Source organism: Bos taurus, chromosome X, assembly GCF_002263795.3.
Source record: "Bos taurus isolate L1 Dominette 01449 registration number 42190680 breed Hereford chromosome X, ARS-UCD2.0, whole genome shotgun sequence".
NCBI lineage: Eukaryota > Metazoa > Chordata > Mammalia > Artiodactyla > Bovidae > Bos > Bos taurus.
Genome location: NC_037357.1, coordinates 42679470 through 42697106, shown reverse-complemented (window position 1 = coordinate 42697106; position 17637 = coordinate 42679470).

Here is a 17637-nt window from a genome sequence, read left to right as displayed (position 1 = left end):
GTGGTCTGGTATTCCCATCTCCTTCAGAATTTTCCACAGTTAACTGTGATCCACACAGTCAAAGGCTTTGGCATAGTCAATAAAGCAGAAATAGATGTTTTTCTGGAACTCTCTTGCTTTTTCCATGATCCAGTGGCTGTTGGCAATTTGATCTCTGGTTCCTCTGCCTTTTCTAAAACCAGCTTGAACGTCTGGAATTTCACAGTTCACTTATTGCTGAAGCTTAGCTTGGAAAATTTTGAGCATTACTTTACTAGCGTGTGAGATGAGTGCAATTGTGCTGTAGTTTGAGCATTCTTTGGCATTGCCTTTCTTTGGGATTGGAATGAAAACTGACCTTTTCCAGTCCTGTGGCCACTGCTGAGTTTTCCAAATTTGCTTGCATATTGAGTGCAGCACTTTCACAACATCATCTTTCAGGGTTTGAAGTAGCTCCACTGGAATTCCACCACCTCTACTAGCTTTGTTCATAGTGATGCTTTCTAAGACCCACTTGACTTCACATTCCAGGATGTCTGGCTCTATGTGAGTGATCACACCATCATGATTATCTTGATCCTGAAAATTTTTTTGTACAGTTCTTCTGTGTGTTCTTGCCACCTCTTCTTAATATCTTTTGCTTTTGTTAGGTCTGTACCATTTCAATCCTTTATCAAGCCCATCTTTGCATGAAATTTTCCCTTGGTATCTCTAATTTTCTTGAAGCGATCTCTAGTCTTTCCCTTTCTTTTGTTTTCCTCTATTTCTTTGCATTGATCACTGAGGAAGGCTTTCTTTTCTCTCCTTGCTATTCTTCAGAATTTTGCATTCAGATGCTTATATCTTGCCTTTTCTCTTTTGCTTTTTGCTTCTCTTATTTTCACAGCTATTTGTGAGCCCTCCCTAGACAGCCATTTTGCTTTTTTTTCCATTTCTTTTCCATGAGGATGGTCTTGATCCCTGTTTCCTGTACAATGTCACAAACCTTCATCCATAGTTCATCAAGCACTCTATCTATCAGATCTAGGCCCTTAAATCTATTTCTCATTTCCACTGTGTAATCATAAGGGAATTAATTTAGGTCATATCTGAACGGTCTAGTGATTTTCCTTATTCTCTTCAATTTAAGTCTGAATTTGGCAATAAGCAGTTCATGATCTGAGCCACAGTCAGCTCCCGGTCTTGTTTTTGCTGACTGTATCTAGCTTCTCCATCTTTGGTTGCAAAAAATATAATCAATCTGTTCTATACATCTCTGTGGGAGAGGGAGAGGGTGGGTTGATTTGGGAGAATGACACTGAAACATGTATAATATCCTTTATGAAACAAATGGACAGTCCAGGTTTGATGCATGATACAAGATGCTTGGGGCTGGTGCACTGGGATGACCCAGAGGAATGGTATGGGGAGGGAGGTGGGAGTGGGGTTCAGGATGGGGAACACGTGTATACCTGTGGTGGATTCATGTTGTTGTATGCCAAAACCAATACAGTATTGTAAAGTAATTAAAAATAAATAAATAAATAAAAGAATAGAATCAATCTGATTTCAATGTTGACAATCTGGTGATGGCCATGTGTAAAGTCTTCTCTTGTATTGTTGGAAGAAGGTGTTTGCTATGACCAATGCGTTCTCTTGGCAAAACTCTATTAGCCATTGCCCTGCTTCATTCTGTATTCCAAGGCCAAATTTGCCTGTTACTCCAGGTGTTTCTTGACTTCCTACTTTTGTATTTCAGTCCCCTATAATGAAAAGGACATATTTTGGGGGTGTTAGTTCTAAAAGGTCTTGTAGGTCTTCATAGAAGCATTCAACTTCAGCTTCTTCAGCATTACTGGTTGGGGCATAGACTTGGATTACTGTGATATTGAATGGTTTGCCTTGGAAACGAACAGAGATCATTCTGTCGTTTTTGAGGTTGCATCCAAGTACTACATTTCAGACTCTTTTGTTGACCATGATGGCTATTCCATTTCTTCTAATGGATTCTTGCCCACAGTAGTAGATATAATGGTCATCTGAGTTGAATTCACCCATTCCAGTCCATTTTAGTTCAGTGATTCCTAGAATGTTGGCATTCAGTCTTACCATCTCCTGTTTGACCACTTCCAGTTTGCCTTTATTCATGGACCCGACATTCCAGGTTCCTGTGCAATATTGCTCTTTACAGCATCAAACCTTGTTTCTATCACCAGTCACATCCACAACTGAGTACTGTTTTTGCTTTGGCTCCATCCCTTCATTCTTTCTGGAGTTATTTCTCCACTGATCTCCAGTAGCATATTGGGCACCTACTGACCTGGGGAGTTCCTCTTTCAGTATCCTATCATTTTGCCTTTTCATACAGTTCATGGGGTTCTCAAGGCAAGAATACTGAAGTGTTTTGCCATTCCCTTCTCCAGTGGACCACATTCTGTCAGATCTCTCCACCATGACCTGCCCATCTTGGGTTGCCCCATGGGCATGGCTTAGTTTCATTGAGTTAGACAAGGCTGTGGTCCTAGTGTGATTAGATTGACTAGGTTCCTGTGAGCATGGTTTCAGTGTGTCTGCACTCTGATGCACTCTTGCAGCACCTACCATCTTACTTGGGTTTCTCTTACCTTGGGTGTGGGGTATCTCTTCAGGGCTGCTCCAGCAAAGCACAGCTACTGCTCCTTACCTTGGAAAAGGGGTATGTCCTCACCGCTACCTTTTCTGACCTTCAACATGGAATAGCTCTTTTAGGCCTTCCTACTCCCATGCAGCCACTGCTCCTTGGACGTGGCAGTTGTGACCGGCACACTTAAACACGGGCGGCTGCAATCGGCACACTGAAGCACGGGTGGCTGCGACCATTACTCAGTCATTAAAAAAAGACATTCGAATCTGTTCTAATGAGATGGATGAAACTGGAGCCTATTGTACAGAGTGAAGTAAGCAAGAGAGAAAAACACCAATACAGTATACTAACGCATATATATGGAATTTAGAAAGATAGTAATGACAACCCTGTATGCAAGACAGCAAAAGAGACACAGACGTATAGAACAGTCTTTTGGATTCTGTGTTCGGGGAGATGATTTGGGAGAATGGCATTAAGACATGTATAATATATAAGAAACGAATCACCAGTCCAGGTTCGATGCAGGATACAGGAAGCTTGGGGCTGGTGCACTGGGATGACCCAGAGGGATGGTATGGGGAGGGAGGTGGGAGGGGGGGTTCAGGATGGGGAACATGTGTACACCTGTGGCAGATGCATGTTGATGTATGGCAAAACCAATACAATATTGTAAAGTAAAAATAAATAAATAAATACATATTAAAAAATAAATAAAACTAGCTTGAACATTTGGAAGTTCACGGTTCACGTATTGCTGAAGCCTGGCTTGGATAATTTTGAGCATTACTTTACTAGTGTGTGAGATGAGTTCACCTGTGCGGTAGTTTGAGCATTCTTTGGCTTTGCCTTTATTTGGAATTGAAATGAAAACTGACCTTTTCCAGCCTTGTGGCCACTGCTGAGTTCTCCAGATTTGATGGCATGTTGAATGCAGCACTTTCACAGCATCATCTTCCAGAATTTGAAATAGCTCAACTGGAATTCCATCATGTTCATTAGCTTTGTTCATAGTGATACTTTCTAAGGCCCACTTGACTTAGTTTTCTGAATATTGAGCTTTAAGCCAACTTTTTCACTCTCCTCTTTGTTGTACATCAACGGTAGCTACATCAATTTACATTTCCACCAACAGTACACATGTTCCTTTTTCTTCACATCCTTACAAACACTTACTTGTCTTTTTGATGTGAGTCTCTTTTAGGCAGTATATATATATATATGGGGTCTCTTTTTTGTATCCATTCAACCATTCTATGTCTTTTGATTGGAGGATTTAGTCCATCTACATTTACAATGATTATTGATACACATGTACTTTGGCCATTTTGTTAATTATTTTGGTGTTGTTTTTGTAATTCTTTTTTGTTCCCTGACCTTGGAGAAGTGGGCTTACTCAGAAGACGTTCTATATTCCTAACAGTGTACTTCCTTCTGGTCACCAGAGCTGTATGCTCTCGTTGTACCCCTTATATGTGTTGCATGGGCCCTTCTTTTGTGGCAGGTTGACTACTGTGGTCAGTCTATTAGGAATTTCTGGCCCCTGGTCCTGAGTTGTGTAGAGACTGTTAGCTATTGGCGAGTAGGAACCGGGTCTCAGGTAGGTGGTTGTGGATGTGGGGCCCTAGATATAGTGTAGGCCTCCTGCTGGGAGTAGCTGGTTCCTGACACAGCTGGTTACAGGGCCTGGGGTATCCCAAAACTGCTGTCATCCCATTGGTGCATGGGACTGTGGCCCAGGGAGTCTCTGGGCTAGTGTCTAGCACCAGCTCACTGGTAGGTGGGAGCTGGTTTCTGGGGAAGCTTTGAATTCTGGGGGTCCTAAGGCAGATGGTGGGTGGGGCTGTTTTGCTGCCCAGCTAGCTGATTGGCCTGAAGTGTTCTGGTGACGGTGCTGGGAAAGTGAGATTCTTTCGCTAAAATCTAGAGGGAAGGTTCCAAAATGGAGTTTGTTACCACCAGTATCCCATTGTAGAACTATCTCCCCAGAATGGTTGCCACAAGTGTCTATGTTACCAGGGTGAGTTCTGGTTGACTGTTGCCTCCTTGGGAGCCTCTCAAAGAGACCCAGAGTCCTTTCAAATTACTGCTATTTTCTAAGTCAGAGTATGTGAGATTCTGTGTGCACTCTATAAGAATGGAGTTTCTATTTGCTACAGTTCCCTACCTCTCTTGAAAGGAAGCCCCATTAACCTTCAAGCCAAGGTATTCTGAAGGTTCACCTTCCAGGTTCAGGCCCCCTAAGCTGGAGACTCCATTGTAGGATTTGGATCCTTCACTCCTTGGGGGGACCTCTGCAATTATAACTATTATTCCACTTGTGGGTCACCCACCCAGTGGTTTGTGTCTTGACCCTACCATGACTCTGCTCCTCCTACCCATCTCATTGTGGTTCCTTCTTTATGTCTTTAGTTGTAGACCTTCTTTGCCAATATTCAAGTCTTTCTCATCAATACAGCAAGTCCCCCACATATGAACAAGGTCCATTCCAAGAGTGTCTTTGTAAGTCCAATTTGTTCTTAAGTCCAACAAAGTTAGCCTAGGTATCCAACTAACACAATTGACTATATAACACTGTGCTGTAATAGGTCTATAATACTTTTCATACAAATAATACATAAAAAAGAACACAAAAAATAAAGCATTTTTAATCTTACAGTACAGTACCTTGAAAAGTACAGCATTATATTACAGCAGCTGGCATGTGGAGCTGGCATCAAGTACTGGAGAAGGGAGATGTTAGATCTGAAACATTGTCAGAAACAGGAAATGGGTCGCAAACTGCAATTTAACTCACACCTGATGTTGATGGAATGTGTGTCCTCATCTTTGAAATCTTGCAGCTTAAAGGTTCAAGTGTAGGAGACTTACTATTGTGATTTGTAAATAGTTGCAATTTTGTGTGCCTGTGGGAGGAGGTGAGCTCAGGGTCTTCCTACTCCACCATCTTGGCCATTCCTTAGTATCTCAATAGATTTTTTTTTAATTGACAAAATCAACATCTATTCATTATAAAATATGTCAAGTAGTAACAGAAGGAAATTACTTCAATATACTAAAGGCCATATAGGAAAATATCACAATTAACATCATTCTCAAAGGTCAAAACCTGAAAGTTTTTCCCCTCAACATCAGGAAACAGACAGTGGTGCCCACTCTAAGCATTTCCATTGAATATAGTACTAGAAGTCTTAGCCAAATAAATTAGAAGTCTTAGCCAAGAAAGGAAGAAGTATAATTACCTGTTTTTAGATGACCTGATCTTTTAAGTAGAAAACCCTAACAACTCAAAATAATATGTTAGAAATAATTTAAAAAATAAAAAATTTTGAAGGACATAAAATCAACATTTAAAGGCTAGTTGAGCTACTGTACACTAACAAGTAAATATCTAAAAAGGAAATAAGAAAAAAATAATCCCATTTACAATAGCATCAAAAAGAGTAAAACATTTAGAACTAAATAACCACAGAAGTGAGAAACTTGTATAGTGAAAATTATAAAATGCTGGTAAAAATTATTTTAAAGATAAAAATATATAGAAATACACCTATGTTCATGGATTTTGAATATTAACATTGTTAAAATGTCCATACTACATAAAGCAATCTACATTTTCAATGTATCTGTACCATCACCCCAATGGCATTTTTACAAAAATATAAATATATATATATATATATAATTCATATAGAAGCATAAAGGATCCTGAATAATTAAAACAATCTTGAGAAAGAAGGGTAAAGTTTGAATCATCTTCTGATTTTGAAATAAATTATGAAGATACAATAATTTAAACAATATATTACTAACATGAAGACAGACAGATAGACCAATTGAACAGAAGAGAGACTCCAGAAATAAGCCCATGCATACACAGTCAACTGATATTTAGCAAGAGAGCCAAGAAAATACAGTAAGAAATGACAGTCTCTTCAACAAATGGTGCTAAGAACACTGGATCAGATCAGATCAGATCAGATCAGTCGCTCAGTCCTGTCCAACTCTTTGCGACCCCATGAATCGCAGCACACCAGGCCTCCCTGTCCATCACCAACACCTGGAGTTCACGCAGACTCATGCCCATCGAGTCAGTGACACCATCCAATCATCTCATCCTCTGTCGGTCCCTCCTGCCCCCAATCCCTCCCAGCATCAGAGACTTTTCCAATGAGTCAACTCTTTGCATGAATTGGCTAAAGTACTGGAGTTTCAGCTTTAGCATCATTCCTTCCAAAGTAATCCCAGGGCAGATCTCCTTCAGAATGGACTGGTTGGATCTCCTTGCATTCCAAGGGACTCTCAAGAGTCTTCCCAACACCACAGTTCAAAAGCATCAATTCTTCAGTGCTCAGCCTTCTTCACAGTCCAACTCTCACATCCATACATGACCACTGGAAAAACCATAGCCTTGACTAGACGGACCTTTGTTGGCAAAGTAATGTCTCTAGTTTTGAATATGCTATCTAGGTTGGTCATAACTTTCCTTCCAAGGAGTAAGTGCTTTTAATTTCATGGCTGCAGTCACCATCTGCAGTGATTTTGGAGCCAAGAAAAATAAAGTCAGCCACTGTTTCCACTGTTTCCCCATCTATTTCCCATGAAGTGATGGGACCGGGTGCCATGATCTTCATTTTCTGAATGTTGAGCTTTAAGTTAACTTCTTCACTCTCCACTTTCACCTTCATCAAGATCCTCTTCACTTTTAGTTCCTCTTCACTTTCTGCCATAAGGGTGGTGTCATCTGCATATCTGAGGTTATTGATGTTTCTCCCAGCAATCTTGATTCCAGCTTGTGTTTCTTCCAGTCCAGCGTTTCTCATGATGTACTCTGCATATAAGTTAAATAAGCAGGGTGACAATATACAGCCTTGACGTACTCCTTTTCCTATTTGGAACCAGTCTGTTGTTCCATGTCCAGTTCTAACTGTTGCTTCCTGACCTGCATACAGATTTCTCAAGAGGCAGGTCAGGTGGTCTGGTATTCCCATCTCTTGAAGAGTTTTCCACAGTTTATTGTGATCCACACAGTCAAAGGCTTTGACATAGTCAAGAAAGCAGAAATAGATGTTTTTCTGGAACTCTCTTGCTTTTTCCATGATCCAGCGAATGTTGGCAATTTGATCTCTGGTTCCTCTGCCTTTTCTAAAACCAGCTTGAACATCTGGAAGTTCACGGTTCACATATAGCTGAAGCCTGGCTTGGAGAATTTTGAGCATTACTTTACTAGCATGTGAGATGAGTTCAATTGTGCGGTAGTTTGAGCATTCTTTGGCATTGCCTTTCTTTGGGATTAGAATGAAAACTGACCTTTTCCAGTCCTGTGGCCACTGCTGAGTTTTCCAAATTTGCTGGCATATTGAGTGCAGCACTTTCACAGCATCATCTTTCAGGATTTGAAATAGCTCATCTGGAATTCTATCACCTCCACTAGCTTTGTTTGTAGTGATGCTTTCTAAGGCCCACTTGACTTCACATTCCAGGATGTCTGGCTCTAGGTCAGTGATCACACCATCGTGATTATCTGGGTCATGAAGATCTTTTTTGTACAGTTCTTCTGTGTATTCTTGCCATCTCTTCCTAATATCTTCTTCTTCTGTTAGGTCCATACCATTTCTGTCCTTTATCGAGCCTAGGCCTTACACATAGCTGTGCAAAGAAGAGAAGTGAAAAGCAAAGAAGAAAAGGAATGATATAAACATCTGAATGCAGAGTTCCAAAGAATAGCAAGAAGAGATAAGAAAGCCTTCTTCAGCGATCAATGCAAAGAAATAGAGGAAAACAACAGAATGGGAAAGACTAGAGATCTCTTCAAGAATACTGGATATCCACATGCAAAAGAATGGATTCAAACTTTATCCTACAATATGTAGAGATCAAATCAAAATGAATGAAGGACTTAAAATAAGACCTGAAACTGTAAAACTCCTAGAGAAAAAATTGGAGAAAACTTCTTGAAGTTGGCCTCTCAATGATTTTTTGAATACAACATCAAAAGCATGAGAAACAAAAGCAAAGCTAATCATTAAACGAATACTATTTCTAACTAAAACGCTTCTCTAGAGTAAAGGAAATTATCAGTTTGTAATGCAAACCTACAGTATGGGAGAAAATATTTGCAAATCATATATATCTTATAATGAGTTAATACCCAAAATATATAAGGAATTCATACAAAGTCAATAGCAACAACAACAAAAATAAAACCAAGAACAACCACAAAAAATAAAATTAAAAAGGCAAAGGACCTGAATTGACATTTCTGCAAAGAAGACATACAAATGGCCAACCGGTATGTGTAAGTGTGTTCAACATCATTAATCATTAGGGAAGTGAAAATGAAAATCACAGATACTACCTGACACTGTTAAAATGGTGATTACGTGAAACAAATGAACAAATAAAATGATATAAAAATTGTTGCTGAGGATGTACAGAAACTGGAATCCTTGTGCCCTGTTACTGGGAATGTAAAATGGTACAGCCATTGTAAAAATAGTATATTTTTTACACAAAAAATTAAAAATAGTACTACCATATGATGTAATAATTCCACTTCTAGGTATATTTACAAGAAATGAAATCAAGATCTGAAGAGATATCTGTACTCCCATGTATTTTGCAGAGCTATCCACAATAATCAACATATGGAAACAACACAAGTGTCTATTTAGATGAGTGGATAAAGAAAATGTGATATACGCATACAATGGAATATTATTTAGCCTTCAAAAGAAGGAAATTCTGTCATACAAAAAACATAGATTAATCTCAAAGATATTATGGTAAGTGCAATAATCCAGAAGCACATGAACAAATATTATGTGAGGAATTCAAAATAGACTCATCAAAGCAGAAAGAATAATTGTCTTTCTGGGAGCTGAAGAGAGGGGCAAATAGGGAGTTGCTCTTCAATAGGTATAAAGTTTCAATTATATAATTGAGTTCTACCAATCTTCAAAAAATAGTTTAACAGTATGCCTATAGTTTAACAATATGTATTGCACACTTAAAATTTTGTTAGGAGGGTAGGTATTATTTTAAGTTATACTTACCACAATAAGGTAAAAAGAAAAAAAAATCCTCAGTTGAATGCAAAGTGAGTTGTAAAATACAATTTGACAAATTTTGGCCACTAAATCAGGAATAAAGTAATGGTGTCATTTCTCATCATTCCTATTCAGCATTATAATGGAAGCCCTAGCTAATATAATACAGAAAAAGTAAAGAAAAATTATACAGACTGTTAGGAAGAAATAAAAATGTTTCTCTGCAGATGATATGATTATCTGTGTAAAGAATCACATGAATCAACAAAAAATGTCTTGGAACTAATTAACATTTAAGAATTACAACAAGGTTGCAGAATACAGGATTAACATACTAAAGTCAATCATTTTTCTGTATACCATGAACAAATTGAAATTTGAAATTAAAAATAGGATACCAAAATCAACCCTGAAAGTTCACTGAAGAACTGACATTGAAATTGAAGCTCCAGTACTTTGGCCATCTAATGTGAAGTGCCAACTCATTGGAAAACATCCTGATGCTGGGAAAGATTGAATGCAAAAGGAGAAGGGGGGTGACAGAGAATGAGATGGTTGGATAGCTAGCATCACTGACTCAATGGATGTGAGTTTGAGCAAACTTCAAGAGATAGTGAAGGACAGGAAAGCCTGGCCCACTGCAGCCCATGAGGTCATAAAGAGTCAGACATGACTTAGCAACTGAACAACAACAACAACAGTAGCACACAAAACATTGAAATAACTTGGTATAAATCTAACAAAATATATACAAGATCTACATGAGAAAAACTATAAAACAAGTGAAAAAATTTAAAGATCTAAGTAAATGAAGAGATATTCCATGTTCATGGAGGGAAAGGCTCAATATTGCTAAGATTCCAGTTCTTTCCAAATTGATTCTTAGATTCAACACAATGTAATCAGTCTCATTAAGTTGTTTTGTGGATATGCATATTGACAATTTGACTCTGAAGTTTATATAGAAAGGCAAAAGACCCTGATTACCAACACAGTGTTGAAGGAGAACAATCAAAGAGTGCTATGGTCTGAAATATTTGTCTCCTCAAAATTCACATGCTGAAATCCTAATTCCAAATATGATTGTGTTAGAAAGTGGGGCCTTTGGGAGATGATTAGATCATGAGGATGGAGCCCTCTTGAATAAGGTTAATGCTGTTATAAAAGAGATTTCCTAGCGCTCCATAGCCCCTTCCACTATGCTACGAGGAAACGAAATGTCTATAACCTGGAGAGGGTGCTCACTACAACCTGATTATGCTGGGGCCTTGATCTTGGACTTCTAGCTTCCAGAACAGTGAGAAATAAAAGTCTGTTTATAAACTACCCAGTCTATAGTATTCTGTTATAGAAGCTCAAACAGACTAAGAGAGAAGGCTAACACTACTTAACTTCAACACTTTAAAAGCTACAATAATGAACACAGTGTAGTATTGATGGTGGTGGTGGTGGTGGTGGTGTGTGTGTATTCAGTCAGTCAGCTGTGTCTGACTCTTTGGGACACCATGGTATTGGTGGAAGAGTAGACAAATAGATCAGTGCAACAGAAAGACACACACACACACACACACACACATATATATATATACATATTACACTGAAATGTGGCCAATTGATCTTTGAAAAATGAGCAAGTAAATTCAGTGGATAAAGGGAAGTCTTTTAAAATAAATGATGTCAGAACACTTGGGAATACTTAGGTTAAAAAAAAAAAGTATCTAGACACAGACCTTACACATTCCATGAAAATTAACTCAGATTGTATCATAACTGTAAAATGAAAAACTAGCAAATAACATTGGAGAAAACCTAGATTTCCTTGGGTTTGGTGATGACTTTTTAGATATGACACCATACCATGAAAGAAAATACTGGATAAATTGAATTTTACCCTATGAAAGACACCATTAAGAAAATAAAAATACAAGCCACAGACTGGAAGACAGTATTTGCCAAATAAATATCTGATAAAGATCTTGTATCCAAAATATACAAAGAATTCTTAAAATTCAACAGTAAGAAAACTCAGTTCTTATGGTAAATAATATAGAAAAATGCTCAACATTTTGTCTCTTCAGGGAATTGCAAATTACAGTAGCAATTAGATACCACTACATACCTATTATAATGGGTAAAATCAAAAATTCTACCAACACTAAATACTGGCAAGACTGTGATGCCACGGGAATTTAGTCATAGCTTGTAAGAGCACAAAATTATACAAGCCACTTAGGAAACAATTTGGCAGTTTCTTGAAATATTAAATATACTCTTACCATATGATCCAGCAGTCACTGTCCTTGATATGCACTCACTCAATAAGTTGAATACATGACCACAAAGAAACTTCCACACAGATGTCTATAGAAACTTTATTAAAAATTCCCCAAACTTGTAAACAAAGATGCCCTTCAATAGATGAATTGATAAGCAATCTGTGCTATAGTCACAATAAAAAGAAATGAGCTATCAAGCCACACACAAAAAAAAAAAAAAAAAGACATGGGGAAAATCTGAATGCATATTGTTGAATGAAAGAAGTTAATCTGAAAGTTTTCATATTGTATGATTCCAACCATATGGCATTTCGGAAAGGCAAAACTATGAATACGGTAGAAAAAGCCATGGTTATCAGGGGTTTGTTGAAAAGGGAAGGATGCATAGATAGAGCACTGGGGATTTTTAAGGAAGTGAAAATATTCTGTATGATACTATAAAGGTGGATATATGACATCATACTTTTGTCCAAATCGATTCAATGTACAAGAAGAGTGAACCTTAATGTAAACTATGAACTTTAGTAATACTATATCAATATTGGTTCATCAATTGTAATAAATGTAGCACATGAATGAAAGATGTTAATAATAGAGAAAACGGGGAGTCGGAGGCGGGGGGCCGGGCAGATGGAGTAGCATACAGGTGCTCTCTGTAGATTATGCTCGTTTTTTAGTAAGCCTAAAACTCCTCTAAAAAATAACTTATCTATTAATCTATCTATGGGCTTCCCCAGGGACTCAACGGTAAAAAATCCGCCTGTCAATGCAAGAGACGCAGGAGGCCTGGGTTCGATCCTTGGGTAGGGAAGATCCCCTGGAGGAGGGGATGGCAACCCACTCCAGTAGTCTTATCTGGAGAATCCCATGGACAGAGAAGCCTGGCAGGCTACAATCTATGGGGTCACAAAAAGTCAGGCACAACTGAAGCAACTGAGCATGAATGTGTATGTGTGTGTATATATATATATATATGTGTGTGTGTGTGTGTGTGTGTGTGCTCAGACGGTAAAGCGTCTGTGTGCAACGCAGGAGACCCAAGTTCGATCCCTGGGTTGGGAAGATCCCCTGGAGAAGAAAATGGCAGCCCACTCCAGTATTCTTGCCTGGAAAATCCCATGGGCGGAGGAGCCTTGTAGGCTACCGTCCATGGGGTCGCAAAGAGTCGGACACAACTGAGCGACTTCACTTTCACTTTCATACACTGTGTGTGTGTGTGTGTGTGTGTGTGTGTGTGTGTGTGTATTGCAATATGTATATTGCATCTTTGGCTTCTTTAGATGATTAGCTATGATTTATCCTAAAATTTAGAGAGCAGTTTTTCCCTATTTCTTCTGGTTTTAAGACCATAAACCATTTTAATCAAGATGTTTTTATACATCATCAGTCTCTTGGTTTAGTTGTTTATAGTCTTCTATAGGCCAATATGACAAATTTGGCGATCTTGAAATCTAAGCAAAAGGTTTATAATAATCAGTACTATATTTCCCTGTGTTTATTTTGCTCTGTTTGCATATTATAAATGTGGCTATACTACTACTCTTTCGACGTTTAGCTTTGTATTTCATGTCATTCAATATCAACTACAATGATCAAAAAGGAAAATAATCAGTGTATCTTTTCAATTTTCCTTTCTCAATTTATTCATTTTGTCTCACATAATCATTAGTTAATATTTAAAACCTTTATAGGATTCACTTGATTATGACTCATTTTTTTCCTTTCAATTAACAAGACCATGATGAAAAATGACATGCTTTGGACTATGGCATTGAATTTGAAAGGCTTTGTTTCTAGTCTTGGTCTTTATGCAAATGATCTTATTAACCTTGAACAAGAAATTTTATTCTGTTTCTAACCTTCTGGGAAATACAAATGTCATGTACCTGGTAATTAGTGTCTACTTCATAGCTTTTCTATCCATAATGCTTCTCAAAATAAAGCCTATAGAGATATGAATAGTCTTAAGTAACCTGTAATCTTGCTGCAGTCAGTTTTACTGTGTTTTGTGCATTATAGATAGGTCTTTATATTATCCTAACTACATGCTTGTGTCTCATATATTTATTTTTTCCCTGCTGCTTTCCAAAATCAATTTGATATGTGGACAGGTACTGTTGTGAGTTTATCTTACTTTGATCAGACTCGAGAGGAGATCATTGTGCACTTACACAAAAGATGCTATTGCTTGTGCTTAATTTTTTTTAATGTTATCCTAGGATTAACTCAATAAGGAAAGGGGGGGGGATGTACTTTTAAAATAAGATTGCCTAACATGCTCTAGAGCAAGAGTCAAACTCATACCTACAGAGATCATCAAGGTTTCAGCTATCCAGATATGTAACAATTTTGAGTAGTGGGACTGTGACAAATTGAGTCACAAGCCCCATGTAAAGGTGGTATGCACTACTCTATCCAAGTTGATTGCTTCCATGAATGTCAATATTATTGCATGTTCTCATTTTTTCAAAACAAGCTGAAAATGCAATTTTAAAATTTAAAATAATAATATTTTTAATTTTAAGATAAATTTTACATATATTTGAGTCAAACCAAACAAACCAGTGAGCCAGACTCAAGTCATAAGCTAATTTCAGATTTTAATCTACTTTCACAATATTTTTTTAAGTTTGAAACACACGTTTTCTGCTTTGAAGTATGAATATAATTGAGGCCTGTATAGTCACATAAATTGCTAGGATGTAGCTACAGTGGAATGAGGACTGATTTCTCTGTCTTACCATATCTTTGTACTGGAAGAATTTCATAAAGAATAAAAAGAGCCTGAACTTAAAAATAATGGATTTTTAACATAAACAAATATCTAAAAGAAATTACATGCTCCTGATGAAATATCAGATCAGATCAGTTGCTCAGTCGTGTCAGACTCTTTGCGACCCCATGAATCGCAGCACGCCGGGCCTCCCTGTCCATCACCAACTCCCGGAATTCACCCAGACTCACGTCCATCGAGTCAGTGATGCCATCCAGCCATCTCATCCTCTGTCGTCCCCTTCTCTTCTTGCCCCCAATCCCTCCCAGCATCACAGTCTTTTCCAATGAGTCAACGCTTCGCATGAGGTGGCCAAAGTACTGGAGTTTCAGCTTTAGCATCATTCCTTCCAAAGAAATCCCAGGGCTGATCTCCTTTAGAATGGACTGCTTGGATCTCCTTGCAGTCCAAGGGACTCTCAAGAGTCTTCTCCAACACCACACTTCAAAAGCATCAATTCTTCAGCACTCAGCCTTCTTCACAGTCCAACTCTCACATCCATACATGACCACAGGAAACACCATAGCCTTGACTAGACGGACCTTTGTTGGCAAAGTAATGTCTCTGCTTTTGAATATGATATCTAGGTTGGTCATAACTTTCCTTCCAAGGAGTAAGCATCTTTTAATTTCATGGCTGCAATCACCATCTGTAGTGATTTTGGAGCCCAGAAAAATAAAGTCTGACAGTGTTTCCACTGTTTCCCCATCTGTTTCCCATGAAGTGATGGGACCAGATGCCGTGATCTTCGTTTTCTGAATGTTGAGCTTTAAGCCAACTTTTTCACTCTCCACTTTCACTTTCATCAAGAGGCTTTTTAGTTCCTCTTCACTTTCTGCCATAAGGGTGGTGTCATCTGCATGTCTGAGGTTATTGATATTTCTCCTGGCAATCTTGATTCCAGCTTTTGTTTCTTCCAGTCCAGCGTTTCTTATGATGTACTCTGCATATAAGTTAAATAAAAAGAGTGAGAATATACAGCCTTGACAAACTCCTTTCCCTATTTGGAACCAATCTTTTGTTCCATGTCAAGTTCTAACTGTTGCTTTGTTTTAATATAATTGATCCTAAATATGCAAGAATAGAAATGAAAAGATTTTCTCTCCCTGAGCCTCTATTCCTACTTCCCAGAAGTATCCATTATCAAGTCTCTTACAGATCCTTTCACAGATTTTATTTTTACAAATAGATTCCTATAATGCATTCTGCTTTGCAACTTAATTTCTCTTAATATCAATATTTATTGGCCACGTTCCATATCATATAATATACATTTACTTTCACTCGTTTTAATGGTATGCAACTGTATGCTTGTAACCATAAATTTACTAAATCAGTCCTCTGTTGATAGACATTATTTTTTATTAGTTTTTTTTCTTAATGATTACAAGTACAAAAATGCTATGCTGAAAATCATTTTATGTATATGCTGGCAGACTTTTGCCTGCATATATATAAGATAAATTCCTTACAGAAGGAGAGTATGCATTTTTAAAAAGATGCATGTTGCCAGATTGGGATTCAGAATAGGCTACAGAAATTTATATTCTTGGCACAGGTAGATGAGTGGTATTTCTTCACTCTCATGCCAATATTTCAGAGTAATCTATCGGCCATGAACATTGTGTATGCCAGGGGCATCAATCAGTATGTCTTACATAGGGAATGAAGAAAATTATCTAATCCAGTGAGTTGTTCAAATGAGGTCAGTTAAAATAGCTTCAAGTATTTAATCCTCTTTATGTCATGTGTTGATAGTTTTTCCCCACTGAACTCTGAATCAAGTAGAATAATCTTAGATAATCTCAATGGAAGTCACACGTATAAACTTTCACAGACCTTTGCATGTCCGAATTAAATGCCTTTTGAATAAAATTAAAATTCAGAGGGAAACTGTAGGAATATCTTCTTCATAAAGGCAAAGAACATATGTAATTGTCATATGAAGATGTCTTAACAGCACTCTAATAAAATAGGCAAAGGACATAAAAGGAGAATTTCCGAAAGAAAAAATACAGCTGACAAGAAATATAAGAAATTATATTCACTCAAGTTAATAACTACAGCTACTCAAATCTACCATGTTTTACTTATAAAATTCTTAAAGGTGAAAATAATTGCTATTTCTCAGTGCTCATGACAATGTAGTGAGAAGATATCATAAATTGGTACAGCAAGCTGTAAAACTTCAAGCCTTTTCAGTATCCAGATTTAACCTGAATTTCCCTAGGCTTCAAAGCCAACTGGAATAAGCAAGTCACAGTAGCATCATGACTCAAATTTTCTTGCCTTTAGGTTCTTACTTATTCAGATTTTTACTCCAGTTCACTGCATAATCTGTCTGTCCTCCACAAGCACTTCTGAGAGTTCCCAGGCAGTGTTTCTTATGCATTCAAAAATGAGAACATATGCTATATACATTTCCTCTTCTATCAGATTTCCACTGGAATTCCACCATATCCAATCAGTGTAGGAGGTAAATAACCACCATCTTCAAAGAATGTTCTGTTTTGTTTTCCTCCTTCTGACTTATTTCACTCTGTATAATAGGTTCCAGGTTCAATGTATGGCAGAAACCAAAGCAATATCGTAAAGCAATTCTTCTTCAATTAAAAATAAATAAAATTTTAAAAAAGGAAGAAAAAGAATGCTCTGCTTTGGAGAGTGCTGCATATACTTTCAAGAAACAGACTCCAGAACTCAGCAATAAAAATGACGACCCAGAGGGAGGGTAGGGGAGGGAGGAGGGAGGAGGGCTCAGGATGGGGAACGCGGGTATACCTGTGGCGGATTCATTTCAATATTTGGCAAAACTAATACAATATTGTAAAGTTTAAAAATAAAATAAAAATAAAAATTATTATTTATAAAACTATTAGAAAATCATCCCATACTATGGATCCCCTCATCCTGCTATTATACCTTCTTATGATAAGGAGATGATGTTGAAAAGGGATT